The sequence below is a fragment of the Paramacrobiotus metropolitanus genome, unplaced genomic scaffold, assembly GCF_019649055.1.
Source record: "Paramacrobiotus metropolitanus isolate TYO unplaced genomic scaffold, Prichtersi_v1.0 Parri_scaffold0000019, whole genome shotgun sequence".
NCBI lineage: Eukaryota > Metazoa > Tardigrada > Eutardigrada > Parachela > Macrobiotidae > Paramacrobiotus > Paramacrobiotus metropolitanus.
In genome coordinates this window covers 429,840-454,430 of record NW_026570239.1, presented here as the reverse complement: position 1 = coordinate 454,430, position 24,591 = coordinate 429,840, and positions in this window count along the sequence as shown.

Here is a 24,591-nt window from a genome sequence, read left to right as displayed (position 1 = left end):
GATGCAACCCGCATGGAATCTGCCCTTTTGTTACGTATTCTACTCGTATTCTGTCTCTATCCTGAAAGTTTTCCCAGGTGGCATAATTCACTTTTGTGCTACTGTTTTCTACAGTATCTTACCGCTTTAGGATCGTACGTAGCCAATAGATGTCGTTAGGAATAGCGGCCACCGTAAGCATGTGCATTTGGTGCGGTTTGGTTGTGGTGACCAACGAACGGATACCACGAATGACATGGGCATGCATATTTATGGCTGCAGGACATATGTGCATTTCGTGGCGGTGACCGACGAAAGGACATCGCATTTCGCATTAGCGGTGACATAAAGGACTTTTGCTACGCTTTTGGCTACTAAAAGCAACGCGGCTGTAACGTAACATTAGTAAACATGCAAAGCTGGGTAACATCGCCAATTCCCATGATTAAGGCTTTTATTATGGCAAACATTATAAGCACTAAACTTTACTGTAAAACTGCGTCGGAGTTCATATAAAGCATTGTAAAATATAGAAGAACCAGTATCCTTATTGCGACATCAAAGACACGATGTGAATTAATGCAAGCATTTTAAATGTCTAACAGTATGCACGAAATGTCTTTTGGTAGCTGGCAAAATGAACTGGAGATGCGCGAGCTGCTGACAGCGATGTAGCTAGTACCGATGATTCGAAAGACATTGAAGAAGATGGGAGTGATTCAGCAGCCACAGAAATGTGTCATCGGGTGGAGCAATCAAAATTCGATGAAGATTTGCCAGATCGCATGTACCATGCTGACCCAGACTTTCGGGCTCTGCGACATTATCTACGTTCTGATCCGAGGCACCGGAGCCATTATCCAGGACTAACAAACAGCGAAAAAACGGTTATCAAAAAACAGGCTGTTCATTACCGGTTAAAGAACGAAAAACTTTATTTTGTAACACGGAAGAAGGAAGAACGCCTGTGCGTTGAAACCGTGGCTCAGCGTTTGGAAACTATCAAGGAATGCCACGAGTATGTGCAAGTTTTTTTACATTTTTGGCAGAAAATTCAACATGAAACCTTTAAAATTTGAACGAATCTTTTAACAGATGAAATCGGTTTGAAAGTTCGTCATAATACTGTAGAGAACCAATTTGCTATAGCCCGGAATTCAGTAAATATTTGGTACTTTTTTGAGGAGGTTCAATCATCTCCGCCGGGAGCGAATGTTAGAGCGATTGTCCTCAAAATTCTACTGGAAGACAATGAGAGATGATGTCACGAACTACGTAAGAAAATGCAATCTAAAATTTACACTAATCAAAAATTAAATTTCAGGGCTATTGTACAACGCTACGTGGTGTTTGATTCGGTATTTTGTCTGTTCATGTTTCAACGAGTTTACGTATTGTCGCAGATCAATTCTTGTTCTCTTTGCCACATGGAGGGCAAGGGAGTAACTAAAGTACGCGACTCTTATCGCCATATTGGTCTCAAGGCTAAGGCCTGGTGGCTTGTAGCAATGGATTTGGTTGATATGGAATGTGTAACGTCAAAGGGAAATCGGTACCTCTTAACGCTTGTTGACTGCTACACAAAATATCCCGAAGCCATAGCAATTTCCAATAAGTCGGCAGCAACCGTAGCCGCAGCGTTATTCGAAAATGTATACTGCCGCTATGGGGCTCCTGAAAGGATAATTACAGATAATGGAGGAGAGTTCCGCAATAAGGTTAGTTATTGTCCAGTTGAAAACGTTCAATGTTGTTAATGTAGCGTATCTGGTTTGTACCGGCCGCTCCATGGTTATAGAGCGCCAGCACGGCCTTTAACTTACTTCAGATTCATCGGTGCTTATTTCTGTTTTGCAAAGCTAGCTGTTACATGCATAATTTATTCTCCACCTGCCACACCCGACTTAGTTTCTATGTTATCTGTCTGACGCCAAATAAATGGGGTTTCACGAGCCGGAGTGAAATCGACAAGCCGGTACGCACATGCGTTCAATAATTTGACTGGCATACCAGATCCCATAAACGGTACACTGCTGCGGCATTGCTTTGTATTTTTCCTACCGCTGGGTTCCGCTCTAAAGTCGTCATAGTGCATTGCTGATCGTTTTGTCCCGCGTTCTGCACAGGACGTTGTCGCTAATCGTCGTCTATGGCGAATTAAAGCGATAAATAGACGATTTCGTATCACTCCAAAAAACGACCCATTATTTTCGATACGTGTTCTTAGTATTCCCGCGTACCCGCCCAGTAATCGTTCGTGTTTTGCCAGTATTCCGACTTATCCGCCCCGTATCCGGTATGTATCTCTCTGCAGCGGCCCCTCATTCCGTGCATTCCACCGGCATTCTATGAATAACTAAGAAAAACATAAGAAAACCCAGGAAACTTAAGAAAGCATAAGAAAGCATAAGAAAAACTAAAACACCAGGGAATGCGGGAAAATACAAGCAAAACACGAACGAATACCAGTGGAATACGTGTAATATAGCGCCCGATGCAGAGTAACACTTAAGGGATACGAAGCGGATAAGTCGGCATACAGGCAGAACATGAAGGAATACTGGCGAAATACGTTGCAGGTTGTAAAGAGATACTTAATGGATAGAAGCAGATACGACGGAATAAAGGCACACACGAGTGAATACCGGTGGAATACGCGGGAATACTGAATACTAGGAATACCGAACACGAAGCGAAAAATGATGGGTCGAATTTTTGGAGTGGTACGAAACGAGCCATAGGCGATTAAAGCAGCGTCCCGTATTTTTTTCCACCCAAAGCGCTGTAGCTGTACCGCGTCTTCTTATCGCATGAAGAAACCAGCCCTTCTTAAACAGTTTCACTATACTAGGTCATACCGCGCCGTACCGTATTTGTCTACGTTCACGGAAAGTTCTCTCTGCTGCGCTCAGTATCTGCCTAATGCAGTAGCCGGAAAAACTGGTCTTCTGGATAATGTAACAGCAGGTGTGGCCTTTGTCGAATAATTTTGAAACTGTTGCGCTTGCATACCGGCATCGTCAAATACTCTGTAAATACGGTACTCCAAGAATGCACTTGAAGAGAATTGCACGCTACACTTGTAACGTTGTACAGTCCTTTTCAAGTGCAGGCTTAGCGTAAAGTATTTGCAAAATATTCGACGTAATTTGACAGTATTAGAGAACATTAGAGAACATTGTGTTTTACTTAAAGAAGCGTATTGTTGTACCTAAGAAAACACATTATTACTTAAGGAAACCAACAAACTCGTGGTTCGCACAGGAAGAAGCTCGGTAAAATGCATTCATGGGTATACGGTACATTTCACAAAGGCCGTAACCAAATATCAAGCCTAATTAAAAAAACTACTAAAATATAACAAAATACAAGAGAATTTTTATGAGCACAATACGCAGAAACAAAGTTCGACCTTGCACCTTTTTTTCAGGATATTGATGCGATAAACAAGGCTCTGCGGATTAAACATTCTTTAATTCGGCCGTATCGACCGCGCTCGAACGGAATTATTGAACGCACCAATAGGGAAATAAAACGGTAACTTAAAGTGTGAAATTACTGGTGAAGATGCATGTACATACTGAACAAGCATGAACAACTATTGAAGCTTGGCTCACGTTATTTTAATTTTTTAGGCATATTGAGATGGCTGCGAAACAGCGATCAGTTGAATGGGACCAGTGTATTAACGAAGGGCTTTTCGTGATTCGACAAAGCAAGCATACCACGACCCAGTATTCACCGCACGAGTTGTTCCACACTTTTGCGCTACGGTTTGACCCAGGAGAAGAATTCTCACGAGAAGAAGACGATTTTATAGAGCTGTTTGCGAAAGGTCCACCGAGTGCAGTTGAGCAAGTCATAAACGATGAATGCGAAGCAATCATGGACCGGTTAGATGGAATGAGAGCGGCTGTCGAGGCGGATACAATGGCAGGCATTAAGAAAGAGCAGCAACGCCAGAAGAAAGCCTTCGATAAAAGAAATCTCGGGAAGGGTGAAATTCTAAAGCCAGGTGATGGAACATTAACTGCACTAACGCTAAAACTCCGATTTGCAGCAGAAAGTTTTCGAAAAGTTGAGAACGTTGCTAAACGTTTCAGGTTAATAAAATTTTACAATCCGTATTCTGCATTTACAGGTGACAGGGTGTACTTCTACGACAAAGTGAAACGAAATAAAATCCAAGGTAAAAGTCGTTGAAAATTGAAAGGCCCTGCGACAGTTGTATCGACAAGAGCAAGTGATGCCCAAATTCGTTACGGCGCGACGCTGAAGTTTGTACCAAACGATGATATCAGAGTACCAAAAAACGCAAAACGCGAACCGAAATTGGAGCCAAACAAGCGAAGCGAAGACATGGTGCGTTTTACTGTAGGTACTGAATTTTCTTAATAGCAACTATTATTGATAAAACCGGCAGAACGAACGAACGCAGTTCGGCTCTGAGTAAGCAGTTCGGCTCTCACTAACTTACTGGAAATTTTTAAACACAAACCCAAGAATTGTGAACAACTGATATTAGGGAAAAAACCGCGATGGAGCGGAAGCGAAGCCGGTAATCATCGGCGTGACGCTTGGTGGACATGGTTGGTCTTTGAAATTTTTGCTAGGTACTAGCGCTGAAGGTACCGGCATAACACTGTAAACATTCACTATACATAGCAAAATCCTAGGCACCACAGTGAGGATCGTAGCTTCATTGTTCCGCACCGATTGTGGGCACGATGTAATTGTAGAATCAAATTTCAGACGGCGCCTAGAGGGTGTCACAGAACCGATTACCGGATATCTACCAACTTGCCGTGACATTTGGAGAAGACTTACTGGCTCAGTTTTTCTTTGTGAACCGAGTCACAAACCCATAAGCAGACAAACGTTCTATGCGCAACTTTGTGCAAACATAACAAGGGCGTAGTTCATAAAGTTAGTACTGCAAAACGTCCCATGATGTTTCCGCGCGTCGTTCAAAGGTGCCGCTCATCGCGCACCCGAGATGCTGACCTGTATTGAAGTGTGAACTCTAGCCGGCCTGCGACATGTACTTGAGCGAAAAAGAAACTTTGACATTCAGTTCTGCGTTCACAAGAATCACATACGGATTGTTAAAATTTTCGCGTACTTCTAAATTCTAAGATCCTAAAACTATACATCTGCAAGCTTGTAGGATCAGAAAAAATATATACAAGCATATCCGCAATCAGCGCTGCAGGAGATCGGTATCTCAAATGCTCGATCTGCGGCTTCTTTGAAGTGCGAACAGACACACAACATTAAGTTCTGAAACATGTATGTGTACGAATTTGTTAAATGATAGCTACAACAAATATCCCAATTAAAATTTCGAATATAAAGAGCAAATGTTTTTCTAAATGACGATATGCGTCATGTATTCACACGAATATCCCCAGGGAAATAATATTACCTTGTCAGGGACTTGCCAGGCGTGGTTAATAACTGAGTTCGAAATCTGAATTGCTTATACGGTAATCGTGCATTAGTTAGCGTACGCAAAGGTGGCACTTTTAAGATCGTATATTGATGCCAGGATTCAACAAAACACCCCTGCAAGTGTTAATCTCTCGTACCCTATCTCTGGTCTAGTTTATGAAGGCCGTTAAGCGACTTTTACCAAGACAGTATATAAACTGCAAAACTTATTCTGCATTACACAATCGATTATTACGACAGGGAAACAGATGCGCTGCGCCAGTTAGCGACGCTTTAACTTCCAAAGGTCAGACGAAGGTCAGCACGGATTCTGCGAAAATGGTAATCGATGGTGACCGCGCTATTCCTTGCTGTGGACAGTTTGTGCTAAAAAGCGAAATCGACCAAATCAAGAATAATGGTAGCATTTCTCCAGATGTCGTTAATCTTATTTCCTCTGTAATAAAAGAAAATGCCAAAGATGTGTCGGGAATGTTGGACACATGGGAAACGCTTTCACCAAGGTTTCCAGGACTTGATAAAACAGCACGCCTTTGCTGTCAGATACATTTCAACGACGTCAATCATTTCTGTTTTTCCAAATGGGATGCTGAAGAGGATGAAGTTCAACTTTACGATTCTCTTGGTGCGGAGTTGACGGATGGGCTTAAATATCAGCTGTGGAGGTGTTACGGTCACGGTTGCAAAGAAATTCGAGTTCGTTACATGCCAGTTCAGAAACAGTCGGACGGTGTTAGCTGTGGATTCTTTACAATGGCATTCGCTGCGGATGTGATAGTGTTTGCCGAAGATCCTTGCAAGCGGCACTACAACCCTAAAGGCTTGCGGAAGTGGGTGGAGAATATCTTGCTGTCGTCCAAGCTGGAATGTCTGGAAAGTTACGATGACCTGCACGTGAGACGGATAAAGAATTCGATTCCACCAGTTACAATAACAAAGGAAGCAGCCGATGACATTGGAGAAGCAATCGAAAAAGAAGTGAGCACTGTTCTAATGCGAAGATTATGTGAATGCACAAGAAAAATGAAACAAAAACGTGTGTATTTGATCAGTAATTAACAACAAATGTTTTATTAACACAACAGAAATCAGCGCAGCTTAACAAAAATGCTACGGATGCGGAAGAATCGGATTCAAGAGGACCTGTGAAGGTATGCCATGATATCTTACGATTTATTAAATTAATTCAAAAAATTTTAAATGGGTAGTTTCCGAAGCCTATGCGGTAACATTGAGCTTAGATTTATATGTCGCTGTATACTGAAACACGCTTTTAGCAGGGCAAACCAATATGCAAAACATGCCGGACACATGCAGCATCCATATCAAAATCGAATAATTATAAATGTGTAGACGACTGACCTATAGTGATTTTAGAGAAAAAGTGTATTTACTTGATGCTATATATCTGTAGCTGTGTTTTGCAACAGTCTGCGGCGCCATTACGCAAAATCAGACAACTTTTTCATCTGACTGGTATACAGCTAGTGCAGTGCAGTAGGGTGCCTGTGTTATGATTTGTTGAGGTAAGTACGGACAAGTTAAAAAACTGAGCTGTGCAGCGCGTTATCTTGCATACGTGCTGTATGGTTTTCTTTGGTTTGAAAACATAGTTGAAAAATTGTTTCGTGTCACAACAACCTCTATCCTTACGTACGACTTTAGCAAACGCTGGAGGACGCCGGTCATTAATGGAACTTTTGGCACACCTGGTTGGGTTTAAACTTTTCGTAATCATCTTTTTTCATAACCCGATGTTGCACGCACAGACGGTTTCACACCAGCGTACACAAACGACGCAAACGCGCACACAAACGGCTTACACAATCAGTTGGCTATACTCGTAGAATGCAATAAACCGAGGCAGATAAGTGTTTGAGAGTGCTAAAGTTAATTATGTTTACTTGAACCACTCTGCAGTTATTTCTCACAGCCGAACTTTTAAAAACGTTGCAGCTGCTAACTGCGCAAACGCATTTAGGGTTTCAATATTTTACGAAATCTTGAAACTGAGTAGCCATTAAATTTCAATTTAACTAGAACGCAAGTAGGGGTAAAATTGAATCACTGAAATGACCGAACTCGTTCCCGTCGCGTAGTCTGAAACCGAGACAAAATAGCTACCGGCGGTCTTTTTGGCAGTGTGACAGATTTGCAATAAATACCCTGATTTGGTTCTCTTCATCTTTAGGTTCAGCAAAAACTGACCACGATGCTCCCAAAACTTTCATCGCTGTTGAGCAATCGTGGAAGGGTTGCTGTCAAGCGCGGCAACGAAACCACAACACCGATGACAAGCAAAAAAATGGCGGTTTCGTCTCCTCACGTCTCGAAGCAAGTTGCAAATTCTCCACACTCGTCAGAAGGCGAAGCCGTTTCTCTTAGTAAATCGGAGGAACCCAGCCTTGTGGATTGGTTACATCGCCTGTTAAAGAACGTTCTTCCGAAGGGTGCGTGCACATTTTGTCGCTCTGATGTCATCGGACTTCCTCGTAGCTCATTCTATGACTTGCGACAATCCGTTATGAACGGTAGACGCTGGGTCCAAATCCTGCTTGGTGATGATCGGCGTTACGTTGCGGCAGTTTGTGATCGGCTTGGAAAGGTCACTGTATATGACTGTACAAATTCCGCTAAAATGTCGCATAGTATGGTGGACACTTACTGGCAGATGTTTGGACCAGATGCAGGCAGTTTGGAAGTGGAGTTTCATACCGTTCCCTTTCCCTCCAATAATACAGCTCTGACAAGTATAGCGTTCGCTTTGGAAGCTTTAGCGCGATCACCAATAGCTGAACAGCGGTATGCCAGTGAGCATCAGCTGTTGAAATGGTTTGAAAAGTGCATCCGGGACAAGCAGCTGCTTTTGCCGCCGTACGGGCAAATGACAAGAAAAGCGAAAACAGCAGTTGCATCGGTAGCGAGCCATGTGGAAGTGATTGATCTGGCACGGGTATATTCCGCGAAACATAACTCTCACCACGAAGACTTTCCCGAAATCCCGAAGAAAAAAAAGGAAGTGGATTCTGACTTTTTTGAATTGGTTACTGACGCAAGAGCTACAAGAAAGCAGCCAGTGCGTGTGGCCGCAGAAAAGCTAACTAGCTTGACGATGAAAGATTCAATGGAACTGGTGTTGGCGTTCTACCACTGCATGACAAATAACACACCCAGAAATGTATGCGGATTTTTGTATCCTGACGTCCGAGGCTTAAGCCGACAAGTGTTCAAGTATGCAAGGAAAGAGCTTGAAAATGGAAGACGATGGGTGCAACTGATTCGTTTTGATGACGAGTTGTTCCTGCTAGCAGTGTGTTCAAATTTGGGAAAAATTACCGTTTACGATTCTTCCAATTCCCAGTTAAGTGATGAAATGGTTGAACGATATTGGGAGCTGTTTGGATCCGAAGAGACCAATCTGGAAATACAGTTCCAAAGCGTACCTCTTGCACCCGATTGTACGGGACTGTACAGCGTATTGTTTGCCGCTGAATGTTTAGCTGCCGCTCCCATTGCGGCTTCTCAGTACGCTTCCAAGGATGCATTAATGACCTGGTTTAAAAAATGCGCGGAAGCCGGCCATTTTTCTTTGCCTCCTTATGTCCATGCGGCACGAAAACCTGCCGTTATGTCAAAAAAGATCACAATTATTGTCGATAAAGAAAGGTTGGAAACTGCTACCACAAACCTTTATAACCAGCAAATGGCTATTCAAAAGGCTTTTTACCAAAAGCAGAAGGTAAGAAATCGCGTATTATTTCACTGAAATTTGTTACCGATTTGAGTATGCCGCGTTAGCTCACAAAACTGCTGCCGAAAAGCTGCGGTTGAACCTTAGAGTTTGAACATCTCCGAATTTTGAAAAGACTTTTCCGTACCGGCGCAATGAAAAACACTGGCAGAAACCTCTTAGCCTTGAACACTTTTCAACCTTGAAAAATAGATTACATATAGTGGGTGTTCAAGATCGGGAGGTTCCACTGTACCTAGGTTCGTCTCACCACCCGGTAATTTTAAATATTCGTTTTTAGCGATAGTCAACACGATGTTGGTCTCTAAGTTTGCTCCGCCCTTAAGTTACTCAACGATATAGCTATGAAACCGTTATAACTTTAAAATCACTATTTACTTCCATTGCAAACATTATTAAAATTGTCACCTTATCAGCAGTTCACCATCGAGTAGTCTACGAGGTGTCGGTGATCGGTTGCTTAAAATTTATAATAGAAGTGACTAGTTGTTGAGACGAAACGAAGTACGACATGTTCACTGGTTTGAGAAACACCAAAAGATAAGTGCAGCTGGCAAAATCGCCGAAAATAGCGTTTCCACCTGTGGACATCGTTACTACGTAATTTTTTAAGAAAACGAACTACGAGAACAATCGCGCTAACTATATTTTAGTGCGCAGAAATTCTCTATTCACGTTGAGATAGCACTCGTTTTTTATAGGAGATCGATGTGATGCTTGGCGAGAAGTCCGAAGACGGATCACCAGAGACCGAGCACTGTTCCCCTTCTCGTGTGCGTTCCAATTTAAAGGAATTGAATTTAACTGAAAACGACTTAGCTATTATTCGTAACCCAAGAGGGCAATTGACAACGTTTATTATTTCGGCGGTACTGGAAATTTTAAAAGCCCAGTTTCCCAGTATTGATGGACTGGAATCCCTTGAATCTCTGAACGAAAAGGACGCATTATCCGCTACACGGAAGTCTCTGTTTTTTCGGGACCGTCGCTTCCTCCAGATCGTATACATTCACCATAATCACTTTGTTCTGCTGCAAGGAGTAGGATGTGAAGAGGGTACGAGATCGCCTTTCATCGTAAATGTTTTCGATAGTCTCGCGGTAGAGATGGGCCAGGCAAAGGATCCTGATCTAATTGCTCTATGTGCTGCACTCGCTAACGCAACATCGTCAGAGATCGAGATTCGCCTGCAACCTTGCGATCAGCAACCCAATGGGATGGACTGCGGAATCTACGTTTCGGCGTTTGCTGCAGCAGTCTGCTACGGTCAAGAGTTACGCTCGCTTACATTCGTGCGATCTGATGTGAGTATCCTGGTTAGTGACTTGATAAATACCCATTTATTTTAATAAAACTTATTTAGCTTATAATTGTGAAATACATACTGCTGTCAGGTAGGAGCGCAGATATTCGTACAATGCTAAACAGTTCTTAGCAGTTGCTGCAGTATATATGTAAATAGGTGATAACTGCCAGGAAGAAGTATAATAGTATTTTCTGTTTCGCTTTACGCTGTAAAATTTTTTGGTTCCGCTATGTTACGTCAGATAAATAAAAATATTCCTCAAAATTGAAATTTAACAAGGTCCAACTGCAAGCAACCAAGCTGATCACGCAATGCTTTCATGCGAATATTTCGCTTTTTACATAGATGCGAGAGCACCTACATGGTTGCGTCATTAAAAAGCACATCCTTCCATTTCCGAGTTCATCCTCATGTAACAACGCCTTGGAACCATGTGTTAACCCAGAAAGGTTTGTTCACCGCTTCCCCATTATTTGCATCTGTTGACTTCCGGCTCCGACTTCGGCAAAGGACATCGTAAAATGTCGCTACCCTGGATGTCCTGTCAAACAATTTCATCGCGCTTGTGTGACCAAGCAGCGCACAAAAGCGGGGGCGTTCGCATGCGATCTCTGCAAAGCTGGAAAGTAATGATGTTCTCCGATCTGAATTTAATGTTCAAAGACTGACAACTGCCAATTCGTTTTTTGTTCTTGCTCTTATCTTATTTTGTTCCGGCATTTAAATAATCGTCCTGTTCCATCACCTAATCTTGTCTAAATTTTTGTGAAGAATTGCGTGTAAAATGTTTTGTCGAATAAACCTTTCTAAAACATGGCAAAAGCTAATCATTTTAAACTTATTCAATATATTTTACTATCAGTAATGCAGCACCTTGGATAATCAAAGCACAAACATTGTTGACAATAGCAGTATGCCCAGTGAAGAGAAAAGTGGCTGCCATTTGAAAGAGCATCAAACTAGAGCATTTATCGCTTTGCAAGTGTTGGCTTCCGGTGTACAAAAAACTGTGGTGCCACTTAATCAAACCAGCTACAGTAATCTTGAATTCCGAAAGGTTTCCAAAATTGTTTCTGGTAAAGTTAACGAGTAGCGCCGCAAGCCCGGCAACCAAAGCGAAGACACTGCCGCGTTTCTTTCACTAACTTGTAAAGTGCTGCGCTCTAGAGTGCCAATGACAGTCTGAACCTTCCTAGTAAGTGTAGTTGAGCATTTACCATCTACTTTTGGTTTGGTTTCTACACGGATGCGCCGTGTCTATATAAGTCCTTGAGTGGCAGTATTTTACGTCGTCAGCTCTCTTATTACGAGTTTGGCAGTGTTCGGAGTTATTAATTAAATTATCGTCGGAGATGCAGTTCTCGCTTCGCGTAGATTCGTAGGCTTAGCTATGCCACATTGAGATTATCAGCTCATACTCTGCCGTTGAGTAGGTCGGTAGGATAGATTATTACGTTAATTACTCCTATCGTACTGATCTCTCCGTCACTAGCAATGACTGTACAGGAAAGCTGTTCAAGAAAGCTTATACAGAGCTGTACAAGAAAGCTTATACAGACGAATAGCAAGCATAGCGATAATGTATACGTTCGGCAAAAAGGCTGACGATGTCAAGCAGATAGATTGATGACCTTTAGAAAAAGGTTGATGACCCTCAGAGAAAGGTTGATGACCTTTAGAGAAAGGTTGATGACCTTTAAAGAAAGGTTGATGACCTTTAAAGAAAGGTTGATGACCTTTAGAGAAAGGTTGATGACCTTTATAAAAAGGTTGATGACCTTCAAAAAAGGCTGATTACCTTTAAGAAAGGCGGATGACTTTTACAAAAAGTTTGATAACGTTACAGAAAGGTTGAGGGCCGCCACAGAAAGGTTGATTGACTATTGGCGACAGGGTGCACTGCCACAATCAAACGTTTGCCCATTGCCAAGCACAGTTTTAATGTTAACAGGCTGTAATGAGCGTAAGCGCAAATGCGTGTGAGCTCAAAAATAGTGAGGGGTTATTTTGTTGCAGAATAACATCTGCAAATGCGCCCTTACAGGCGTATTTCTGTAGAGCTCCTACTCGGCAGCCTTGCAGTTGGCTAAGAATTAAATTTTTAGATAGTACGAATCAGAAAATTTGAGGTAGTGTTCGCGATGGTCCTATCCCGGGGCATGCGTAAATATTAAGTTAACTGCAAAGGCGGACCATCTGCAAAGGACTGTCTGCATATCTGCAAAGAACTGTATGACGTTCAGACTCTGAACTTGGTCCCGTATATGCAAACTCAAGCGATCTGCCAATGTCTGCAATCTCTGATTGTCTGTGAAGTCTGCTGCTTTGATTTTAAAGGTGTTTTTCGCAAGGCTTTGGAATACGAAATTTATTGTCTTCGTGCGAGGGTCGTGCCCCTTTACAGCAGTGGACAGTAGTACAGCAAATACGCATATAAGAACAAATGTAATGGGAAGTGATACAAAAGTGCAAGCAAAAGTGCAAAACAAACATTGGCAAAAACGTGGACTTTGGATTTTGCAATGATTGGAATGCAATGAGCGAGATGGTTTGGATTGGTAGTGGGAAATGACGGAGGGAGACGACTGTACTGGTGTCTATGCTCGTAGAAGGTGTCAGGTGCCCAGAATTAGGCTGAATTCATGTTCGTGCGAAAGCTGCTTAACATAAGCTGATTTCGGTTTTTATTGATCAAACCAAACCTTTTGAGAAAGGTTGATGACTTCTGGCAGAAAGGTTGATGACCTTTTGAGAAAGGTTGATGACGTCTGGCAGGAAGGTTGATGACCTCTGGCAGAAAGGTTGATGACCTTCATTGAACGTCAACCATCAACCCGTCAACCTTCCTGCCGGCTACATGCGCCGCCATTAAAAGGGTAGGCTTTTCAATGAACTGGGAATGAAGTGAGTCGAAAACTCCAAATGTCGAAATATTACTTAAATCTTCCAGATTTTACGAAGCAATCAGTGCGAAGATCCCCGCTTGACGAACCGCTACTGTCGGACATACAGCTGGACGGCGGCCGAGCTGCGCTGTTTCGAATTGACGAGGCTGTCCACACTGACGTTGTGGGTACTCAATCTGGCCTGGCAGGCACGAGCATTCGGCCATCCGCGACGATTTCACTGGGCGTTTGATCCGCCGCTGGACTGTTGAGGGGGATATGGTTCATTTTTTTTTGGTTAAAATAATAATAATTGCTCTGTATCCAAGAAACATCAGTGTGAGTAGCGTCCGGGCAATGACGACTGGACATCCTAATTTTTTTCTTTTTTGTAAATTTTGATTTATATTGCGCTTTTAAATGAAAGCGCAAATCGATCGATTTTGATCGCTATATATCTATATAACGATCGAAATCGATCGACTTGCGGCTACGACTTGTGCATGATGTACTTTTGTACTGAATAAAAATTAATTCCCCCTCTGTGAAAAAAACGTCCTTGTACGCAGTAAGTAATACAGTATTAAAAAAATCTGAAAATGCTGCAATATTAAATAGCGCCCACATCACACGGTATGCCGGGTTTGCACTCATTGCAGTATCTCATACTGCAACAAGCTACGTAAAATTAATAATAAGGCGTGAAATACTGCTGGAGTATTACAGTATTACGCGTTTTGTTGGGTATTAAATTTGCAGTCTCTCGTTGACGATAATCACTGAAGTGATAACAAAACAGGTTGATCAACAGATTGTTCGATTAAAAATGTGTGTATCTGTATATAATCGCCGTTACATGGTACACAAGGCGGAAGCAGAAAATTGTTCATTTCGCCCCAGTATTATTCTTTTCTATGGTACGAGGGCGAAATGAACAATTTTCTGCTTCCGCCTTGTGTACCCCAGTACCACAGTATTATCCTTTTCTATGCTCGTACTGTCAGTGCAGTTATTGCACGAAGTCATTCATTTTTCCTACTCTCTTTCTCTCCCTCTCTTCTATCCACCTCAGTCTTCATTTCGCACAGTACACACCTGCGGGCTTTCTTCCGTTTCACAAAAAGGAGAGCAAAGACAAAGCATAGCCCCGGCGTTTATCTTAACGACAGCGCTTCGTATTGCCGGCGTCTTTGTCTGTCTCGCTTAGCCTACTTTGAATCGGTATCAGCTCCGCCCATTTTCTCGCTGTCCTCTGGTCAGCTGAACGCAGCGGAGTGGCAAGTCTGGATAAGGACAGAGTAGCAGACAGCCTGCTGATTGCTAACATAATTTCAGCCCGCATTTAGCACGCTCTGTGCAACTTGGAGAGAATATATTATGGATGCACGTAAATATTAGCCACCAACTCAAGAATGTTTAGGAACTTTACACATTGATTTATTGTTAAATTAGCACCTCTGAGATGAAAAAGTAAGCCCAAAGCGCGGTCGTGCATTTGTGGATACACATTTTTGTCTGCAATACAGCTTGGATTATTATGAAATTAATACGCACTTTATAAGGAAGCCTCACAATTTACAGAATTCAATACGACAATGTACACAAACCGAATACGATCGTTTGATTGTGCGGACTCATCGCCTTCCTGTGAGATTTATCCTGGCACCGACATCTACCAGTGGAATGCGGTGGATGTGGTGAATTCCAAAGGACTTCTCCAGCGCGGTCTGGTCATCAACACCGTCCATGGCGGTCTGATCGTGGACTTTGGCGTACCCGGACGGCGCTCACAGTTTGTGCAGTTTAAAAAGGCACTGCACTGTCTCACTTCGCAGCAGGAGCGTTTCGCCCCGGCCCACAACTGGGACGCGGAGTACAACAATGTGCTGAACAACCCCGCGTCCCCGGCCACCTTCCAGGTCCTGGCGCGGACGGCCGCCGACCATCCGTGGACCTGGTATCCGGCGGTGTTCCTGGTGCGCCGGGTTCTGTGGAACAAATTCGTTTATATCCGCATCGAGATAGATGGGAATGTCGTGACGAAATATGTCAACCCCCTGGTGGTGCGGTTGGGGCGGTGGGAGCGGGCCGTGAAGGTTGTCGGGGCGGATGATTTTGTCACGCGGGCGTGTATCCTGCCGCGCGAGTATCGAACTGGGCGGGTGATGGAACCGGCGTTGTGGCGTCTGTGGTGGGAATGGCTGATGGACACCAACCACAACTATACGGCGTTCCCCATCAGTATACTCAACGAGAGCTTGTTGTACCTCCAAAATATGGGTTGGACTCCAACGAAGCTGATGCCAGTTACGAAGGAAGAACTGGTATGGCCTTATAATACGAATCACCTGTTCCAACATATATATGTCGCCCTATTCTGTCATGCTTAGAACGTTCAGTAACAGTAATTATTCGATAAAAATTGTAGGTTATCTGGAAGATTTGTCGGTTCAAAACTGGGTTATTTTTATAATGATTAGTAATGGTTCGGAAGATTTTTAAATTTCTTTTCTTTTTTCACAAGAACAACGAATAAAAAAACAAATGTAACATTAGTGGTACAAACTGGTAGGCTTCACACTTCCACACCGCAAAAATCGGTTTTCCTGCGAAGGCGAATATTGTAATTATTATTATGTATTGATAATTTAAAAGTAAAATTTCGAAAAACACAGCTGACTTCCATCACCTGCCATTGTCCACGAAGCCACGCGCTAAGGAGGCTGGCAATGCAGCTGGTTATTTCTTAATAAAAATTATACATTCTGCAACGATTGCCCATCCGACGCATCGAGATACCGGTGACCTGCACCGGATCTGATTTTCCATGTATATTATTAACAGAAGCGGGCGAATGAATGGGCCAAAACGGAGATGCCAAAGCGTCTACAGACCGGGTGGACTTTCACCGATGGTCACTGGACACAGCCCGATATGAACGTTCCTCTACGTGCCGCCACGGTACATAGCTCCCGCCTCAAGTTCAGCGCGCTCCCCCCGGAACTCTTGCGCGAGATTCTCTCCTATTTCGACACCAACGAGCTGCCGACATATCGCCGCGTCTGTCCGCTGTGGAATACGATCATCCAGCAGGATGACACCAGAAAAAGCCTGATGCTCCACTTTGACAACGTTGGCACGACAGCCGCCTCGGTGGGGGTCTGCGTCATCCGGTACTTAACCCCCGCCACGGAGATAGTCGTCATTACCAACGCCAAGCAGCGTTTCAGGCTGCAGGAGCTCAGTGACTGCTTGCGCCTGATCAGCGCCGTTAGCGAATTGCACGGGAATCGACCGAGAAAGTTGCAGGTAAATACGCATAGTGCGGTGGAATTTGTGCAGAATTCAGGGTAAAACTTTAGGCCGCGCGTCCTCTAATGCGTTCTTCAGGTGGTAGCTAATCGTTGCTGTTGGGACCTGGGTGATTATCGTCTCCCCGCGGATGTACAGCTGCTGGCCAAGACGTGTGTCGATGCGGCAGCCGCCGTGGAGCGCATCCTCTGGCGCAACTGCCGGTTCTGCGGGATCGGTGGTGAACAGAACGAGAGCACTGTGGCTACCGACGTCACCGCCATTCGCGGCACGATGCTCGAAATGCAGACGGGTCTGTATGAGCTGCTTGAGCGGCTGTGGGTGGAGATTCCGTTGGACGTGTTCGGATTGGCCCGGTGGATTACAGCGGAAGCGCGGTTTAATGAGCACTCCGACAACTGCGCCGCCATTAGACGGGTAAAATTCGGAGAAAATCCACTAGTATATTTGAATTCTTTGGCTTTCGGGTGGGAAGACAATCGACCGAAGCGAAGGTCCTTTACGTCAAGAAAATGGGACTTTCGTCGGTCACGTCCGTAACGCAATAACAATTTTAGATAAAACATGTAAATTACTACTGAAGATTTTAGTTATTTCAGCACACAAAGATATTAAGAAATTTTGGTAAATATATAAAGTTTGGTAAATAGATAAAAAACCCCCTTGCACCCCCACTTTTGAGTATTGTCACCCCTCTGTTTTTATTAAAAGAAATAAACACTCCCTTTGACTAATGTCACACCTTGCCACACACACCCTTTTGGCTACTGCCACCACCTTTCAGTTCATATGTACACCTTAAGGAACGACCGTCCAAGGAAAATGGAATTCCACGGATGGAATCCAATTTCCAAATCCGCGCTCCACGCGGGCGGCTCGGATTTGGAAATTGGAATTTAGGAAATCCGTGGAATTCCAATTTTTGCTTGGAATTCCAGATTCCCTGTATCTGGAATTCCAAGCTCACAGAAAAGTCATAGAAAAACAATAAAAACAACAAATTTTTAGTGCTTTTTGATAGGTAGCTAAAAATTTATGCAGTAGTTATCCCGTCTTCCGGTCTCAAACGATTTATTTAAAGTAGCGTGTCGCCAGTATAGTAGCCGCCCACGTTACCGTTTTTACTTTATTTATTTTGCATTGCCCAATATGTCAGGAAGCTGGCATTCGCATAGCGCCGCATGGGTGGTATAAGGGTGGCGGTGCTCAGAAGCTAATAATCTACAGTTTGTTGAAATGTTCGTGTGTGTGTTGAGTTTCGTGTTGAATTTTCGTGTTTTTATGTGTGGCTTTTCGCTTTCTTGTACTTGCGTATGCATGACCGTCAGTATCCGTACCGGTACTATGCTACAGCAGCAAATTACTGCCAGTCTGCCTTGGTTTATGATATGCAGTTGCAAGTTCGTGCTTCTTTAATTTGTTAGGAGGTTTAAATTAAGTTTCTAATGACGAATTCGGAGTAAATAAACAGCTTAAGTTAATTAAAAGGGTTTTTTGTTCATAGTTATTTTGTTCGTAGTTGTTCGTTCGTTCGTGGATTTGTCCTCCTTAGTACACCTGCCACCACCGGTAGGGAAAGGCACCAAAGCGAAGCTGATTGACACTTAATGCATCGCTAAGATACGGCCTCATTGTTCTGACATTAAACTTGACATTCTCAGGATTTTTTGCAAATGAGTTCCGTACAGAATGCGACCGCGAAAAGTCCACAATTATGACCCTCCCTTTGGCCTTTGCTGCTGAACGCGCGGAAAGGAAATTTCGGTGTTCACGCTTCCGTTCGATCTCAACACTTTCTTAATGAGTGATGCCGACAGAGGTGGTACCGACGTTTCGCCGGCATCGCCGAGTCATAAACAAACGGCTGCGCCCCTCTTTCCGCAAAAACAGGAGCCCGTAGTCGCCGGCACCGGTTAATGTCAACCAGTGTAGCATCACGAGGAATCTGTCGTAGCTGGGGACTAAGATGATCTCATTTAAGTTGAAGGAAAGGTCAGCCTAGCAGCATTGTCGTATAAAAAATGACCAAAGAGTGGCAATAGTCAAAGGGATTGAGAAGTCTGTGGCTATATCCTAAGGGTGTGTTTAATTTAATCGACCGAAGCGAAGCGAAGGTCCTCTATGTTCAAGATAACAGGAGTTTTTGTCGGTCATGTCGGTCACGCAGTAATCTGTCCGTCGGTCACGCTGCTCACGCACTTAGTAGTAGCAGAGAGCATATATTAGTGTGAGCCTACTACCTATATAGGGATGAAAACCGTTTTAGTGGAGCCGGTTCACGGCACTGCTGCCGTCATCCGGCTGGAATGTGACGTTACGGCAGTAAATAATTATGGTTAAATCAGGAGCGGTACATAGCACCATGTTTAGCGACTTTAGCCACAACGTAAAACTCCAGCCGGGTGACGGCAGCAATGCGGGGAGACGATTCGGCTAGACTGGTTTTGCCCCATATATGTATTATGTGAAAATATATGTGTTTTTCACTGCTCCGTAATTACTAAAAGAAATCGGGATTGTAAAAATCTGGAATTGTTGAATTTTGTCAAAGTGAAAAACCGGTTTCTTTTACATTGCAGACGGTCCGTTTCCAGTTCTTCGTGTTTTTCTTTTATGAAAATCGTAGTGATTTATTGATTTTGCTGAATGATTATTTTACTGTAATGATTTAATTCAGTATCTTTTATGCTTAGAACTGCATGAGCGAAGCTTTTACTACGAGAGCTATTTATTTTGGGCAACCTCGTTTTCATGCAAAAATTACCTGAGCAGGAAGCTTTCGCCTTATAAGATGACCAAAACACCCAATAATATGAGCATTAATGAGGAAATTTATCTCAGCACATAGTATACATATCTGTAGTATCTGTAGAAACGTGTTTCTTGGGGCCCACATTAGGCTACTAATGTACCTTAATCATTAATGAGCATAATTTCTGTTTGGCTGGGCAAAGTGCTGTTGACCTATACACAGCTATAATTTTGCAAATTTTTTCCGTGTAATCACATGTTGCCGAAGTTAGCAGTCAGATATTAAATTAGTTAGTTGAGTGATGAAATCTGATGAAAGCGTGTGGCGACAATGATGAATGAGTGTCGGGATAAAAGTTGAAAGGAGAAAAGTTTGGTGCCAGAAAAAGTGTTTAGGAGTAAGAAACGAAATGTTTTGTGTCCGAAATTAATTGGTACCAGGGACCGACATACTTCCCTCAAATGGGTGAATATGCATTTTTACGGGCGGAATAAGATTTATAATTGTAAAAAGTACACGTTGTACTCCATAGTTAAGTAATTCCTATACTTTTCTGTATATTCTTTAATTAAGAGGAAGTACAATAATTATTGTATTTAACTAAAACAACTTGTTAGTTTTTCTCTGCTTGTGCTCTATACGCGTACCTGTTTTACCTGCGAAATTTTTGTCAGTCTTCTTTCCTGAGTACCTCTACTGTAAAATTTCGTTCTGAGCCTGTTGACAAACCATCCTGACTGCATAATACAGGCAGCAGGTTTTAATGTTGAAAGAAATATGTAAATATAATTTATGGCGAAAATTCGTAATGCAGGATAAGATTTTGTTCAAAATGGACCATCTTACGGAAATTTCGGGCTTCGCTTCGGTCTTTTAGTGCTAGCCTGCAGCGGTGCACTTCCCTAGTTAAGTAAAAGGGGGTGCGGGGGTGTTACAACAGCCGCACCTAAAGTTTAGGTTATAAAAAGGTTTAAAATAAACCTCGGTAAACAGTTTATTCAATTTGTTTTCCGGTTCGCTTCGGTGTTTTAGTGGCTGAGAGCGTTACGTACGTGCACTTTCTCAGTTGGTTTATGACCTGTGTGTGCAAGTAAATCGTAAAACAAAACTTACATAAACCGTCGGAATAAAATTTTTTAGCCAAGCCAGAATTCTTGTTGTACGTTTTGCTGCTGTTTTCTCCAGATTTTGATAGTCTATCAGTGCAACGATCCCCGCCTGACGAACCCTTACCGCATGAAGCCGGCCTGGAGTGCGGTCGAGCTGTGTTATTTAGACATGACGACGCTGTCCAGACTGACGTTGTGGGTCCTGAACGCGGCCATGCTGTCGCGAGCTCACCGCAATCAACCACCATCTGGGCAACCCTTTCCTCCGCAACCTGCCGCCTATCCGCCGATGGACTACTACTGAGTTGGATTCAGTCCTGTTCAATTACCTTTCTGTTAGAACAAAAGCGATAGTATCATCATCGGATGATGGGGATGACTCTTTCTGTGCCATTTGGCTTCTGTTGCGCCTCTGTGCTTTTCAAACTTTTGGAATATTATTTCAGCGATATCTCCGCAACAGGATGATGGCGTATAAGCGGTTTCAGGTCAATTTATACAAATCATATGTATAAAAATTCATTGGCTGTAGAAATTGTCTTAAAACAACGCAGAAAAGTGCTCTAGAGTGCGCGAAAGTACGGTAAAAGTTTGCATTTGTAAATGCATGATGTGCAATGGTGGAGGTCAATTACATTTGGGTAACCGTTGCGCGACGGGTAACGGGGAAACGCGTAAAAAATGTGACGTAACAGCGCGTAAGCAAGCAAACATTCTGATTGGTAATCCCAAAATCTGGGATGGGTTTTCCGCTTACTTGTCCGCGTAAGCGTTGCGCTTCGACGTCGAAGCGCAACCATTACCCAAATTACGAGTAACTCCTAACTCTCTTGCACAGATTAACAAAATTTGTTTGTGTTTGGACCAAAAGTAAATCCAGCGACCCAGGGTCGCACTCCAAAACTCATAATTAACTTTTTTGACGTAATACCACATTTAGCACATTACAGCATTAAAAATGAGTTTTTCAGTTCCACTTCGGTGTTCAATTTCTCTCTTGGCACGGAAGCGTACTCGACTTACGATTGGGCGATAATTTTTTTGCTGAGTCATGGATACTTTTTTACGCGTTTTCCCATTACCCGTCGCGCAACGGTTACCCAAATGTAATTGACCTCCACCAATACCGGCTCACTTCTCTTAGCACGTAAATGATCGTGCAAAATGCAAAAGCCGTGCGAGCCAGGCGAGTTATCCACTGCAAAATTGGCATCTAAGGCGCATCTGGAGTCCATGTTCGAACTTGAGCGTTTTTCAAAGTGTCCACTTGCATTATTTGTAGGCCGATCCAAATCTCTGACTGAGAACACTCAAAATTAAATTTTATGGCTGCATTAATAGCTCAACAAGGTGTTGCGTTAGATTTTAGGCGTACTATCCTTCGCCCCAGGTGTTGCGATTGGTCAGCAATACATATTGTCCTTCAAGCGTATGGTCTGTCGTGCGGTCAGGTCACTCTGGTTGCAAACAGTCAACAGATCAATTTATTTCGCAATACAATGTATATACAAAACGAGCCCAGGGAGCAAGAAAAATCGCACTGTTTACAGGAAAAAAAATTGCATTTCTCCATCGGTACAGTTCGATGGTCCACTTTATCGGTACCTTTCATTGACTTATTTGCTATTAATAAGTCTCATGGCTATAACCACATGGGCAACAACGCCAGCAAAGGTAAGTGTTTGAAGAATACCGATGCCGTACTGGTAGAAAACTAATACCAGTACGGAATTGGTTTTCTTCAACCAACCATCTTCGGTTTTGTTTGTGCCATGGTCAACAGTTATCCAGGGAGCCGTTACGTTGGCAGACCGGCTTTGTCGGAAAGAGAAAGTAATTTCCAATGACTCCAACGACTACAGACCGTGGCAGCTGCATTATAATCCAAATTCCCTCCAATAAGACGAAGGTAATTGTCCCGAAAAATATCTGGCAACGTACCTCAAGCGAATTTCCGTGATTCGTTTATGATAAGTCGCCAGATTTTCATAGGTAAAGTCATCAACAGCAGAGGTCGGCTCGGTAAATCGGGGCTTAACGAGGCATGGCAGAAATACACCCGTTCCCTTCACACCGCTCTGGGTACAGAGGCGTTCAAAACTAATGATGAGGTGGCTAATATACTGTCAGTTCATGAAGCATTGCTAATAGCCTAATAGAGTGATACTGACTGATCTCGATTCGGTCCCTCATACTTTCTGATTGTATCTGTTCGCGCAGGCGCAGGAGTGTTTCGTCAGTCAGCAGCAAAAATTTACTACGAGACGGAGATAGTAACTCCGCCACCAACGACTGAGTGTATATCAACTGCTTTTCAATCTTTCATATATGGAAAGCGGAGAGAATGATCACGGCCTATTTTTATTAAGGTAACCGCGAGCTATAAAAATAAACACAGCACCGGCTCCGGATGGGCTCTCCCCTATTATTTCCGAACAATTCAGTACGGGATGATAACACCGCTACCGATGACTGAATGCTGCCATTAGTGCTTTTCATCTTCATTGAATGGAAAGTGGAGAGAGTGGAGATCGATCGCGGTCTGTTTGTATTAAGGTAAAATCGAACGATGAAAACAAATACCGCCTAACAGCAATCGCTCTCGGTAGTTTCTCGTCTTTCATTATCGCTGAGTGCCGATGCCGCACTTTCCCTCTGTTTTAGTTCACGACAGCAGATATGTTCCTACTGGTATATGTGACACGTCGCATGTTAACAACAGCGCCATAGGAGGCTAGCACGGACATCCCTGGTGACCTTAGATCCATCTACCAAAGTTCGGATAACGCCAGTGTCAGTTGAAAAAGACGAATGTACGATCCGATACAATTACCGCTCGTTATGGAAAATTTTTCCGTATACGATTCCGTATTATTCTTGCAATCATAAAGAAAACGAAACTGCGGATGTTTTTAGTTTCTTATTACGGGGAAAAAATCAAGTAGATTCCGTATAATTACGAAAACCTGGTACCAATTTATGTTGAACAATTAGTTACACTACAAAGTGACTTTCCAATCGGCATTAGTATTACGTATTCAACCGGCCACGGGCCCGGCAAACGATTATTTAGTTCCTGGAGCATGTATCTAAGCAAGCATGAATCCGTATCCATTACCAACAAGTATCCGAGCATTCGCCATATCTCAGGTACGGTCTTTCCCTTTCAATCTTCAGCTTGCACAGCTAAACCATAATGACAGATAATGAAAGATACAGATTATGGTTTAACTGCAGGCTTTCTTCCCTTTCATAAGAGTAAAGCCACGGGCCCACAGTGCTTTATCTCTGGACAGTCTTCGTTTAGATGCAAGGGCGACCTGGCTGTCTTGACTACGGAGTGTAGTTAGCTGGAATTATGCAATCATATCCGCCCCTTTTCTCGCTGTCCTCGGGTCAGTTGAACGTTGAACACAGCGGAGGACGAGGATAGAGCAGCAGACAGCTTCTTGAGTGCTGCCTTAAAATTCAGGTCGGCTTTACAGCAGCTACCAATTCAGAACGTTCAGGCATTGATTTGTTTCATAGGCTGTTCTGAGATACAAGCGAACCCACGCGGATAAAATAATATTTGTATGCGGAGTTGCTTATACAACTTTATGAGACTTACTAAGCATTACGATTTATCTGGAGTAATACGACAATGTTGAGCAACGGAACCCGATCGTTCGATTGTTCAGACTCATTGCCTCCCTGCGAGATTTATCCTGGCACCGACATCTACCAATGGAACGCCGTGGATGTGGAAAATTCCAAAGGACTCCTCCAGCGTGGTCTGGTCGTCAACACCGTCCACGGCGGCTTGATCGCAGATTTCGGCGTGCCTGAGGGACGCTCCCAGTTTGTCGAATTTGAAAGGGCGCTACACTGTCTCAGCTCACAGCAGGGGCGCTTCTCTTCCTCAAACGGCTGGGCAGAAGAGTACAACAATGCACTGAACAATCCCGCGTTCTCTGGGACCTTCCAGGTTCTGGCGCGGACGGCCTCCGACCATCCGTGGACATGGTATCCGGCGGTGTTCCTGGTGCGCCGGGTTCTGTGGAATA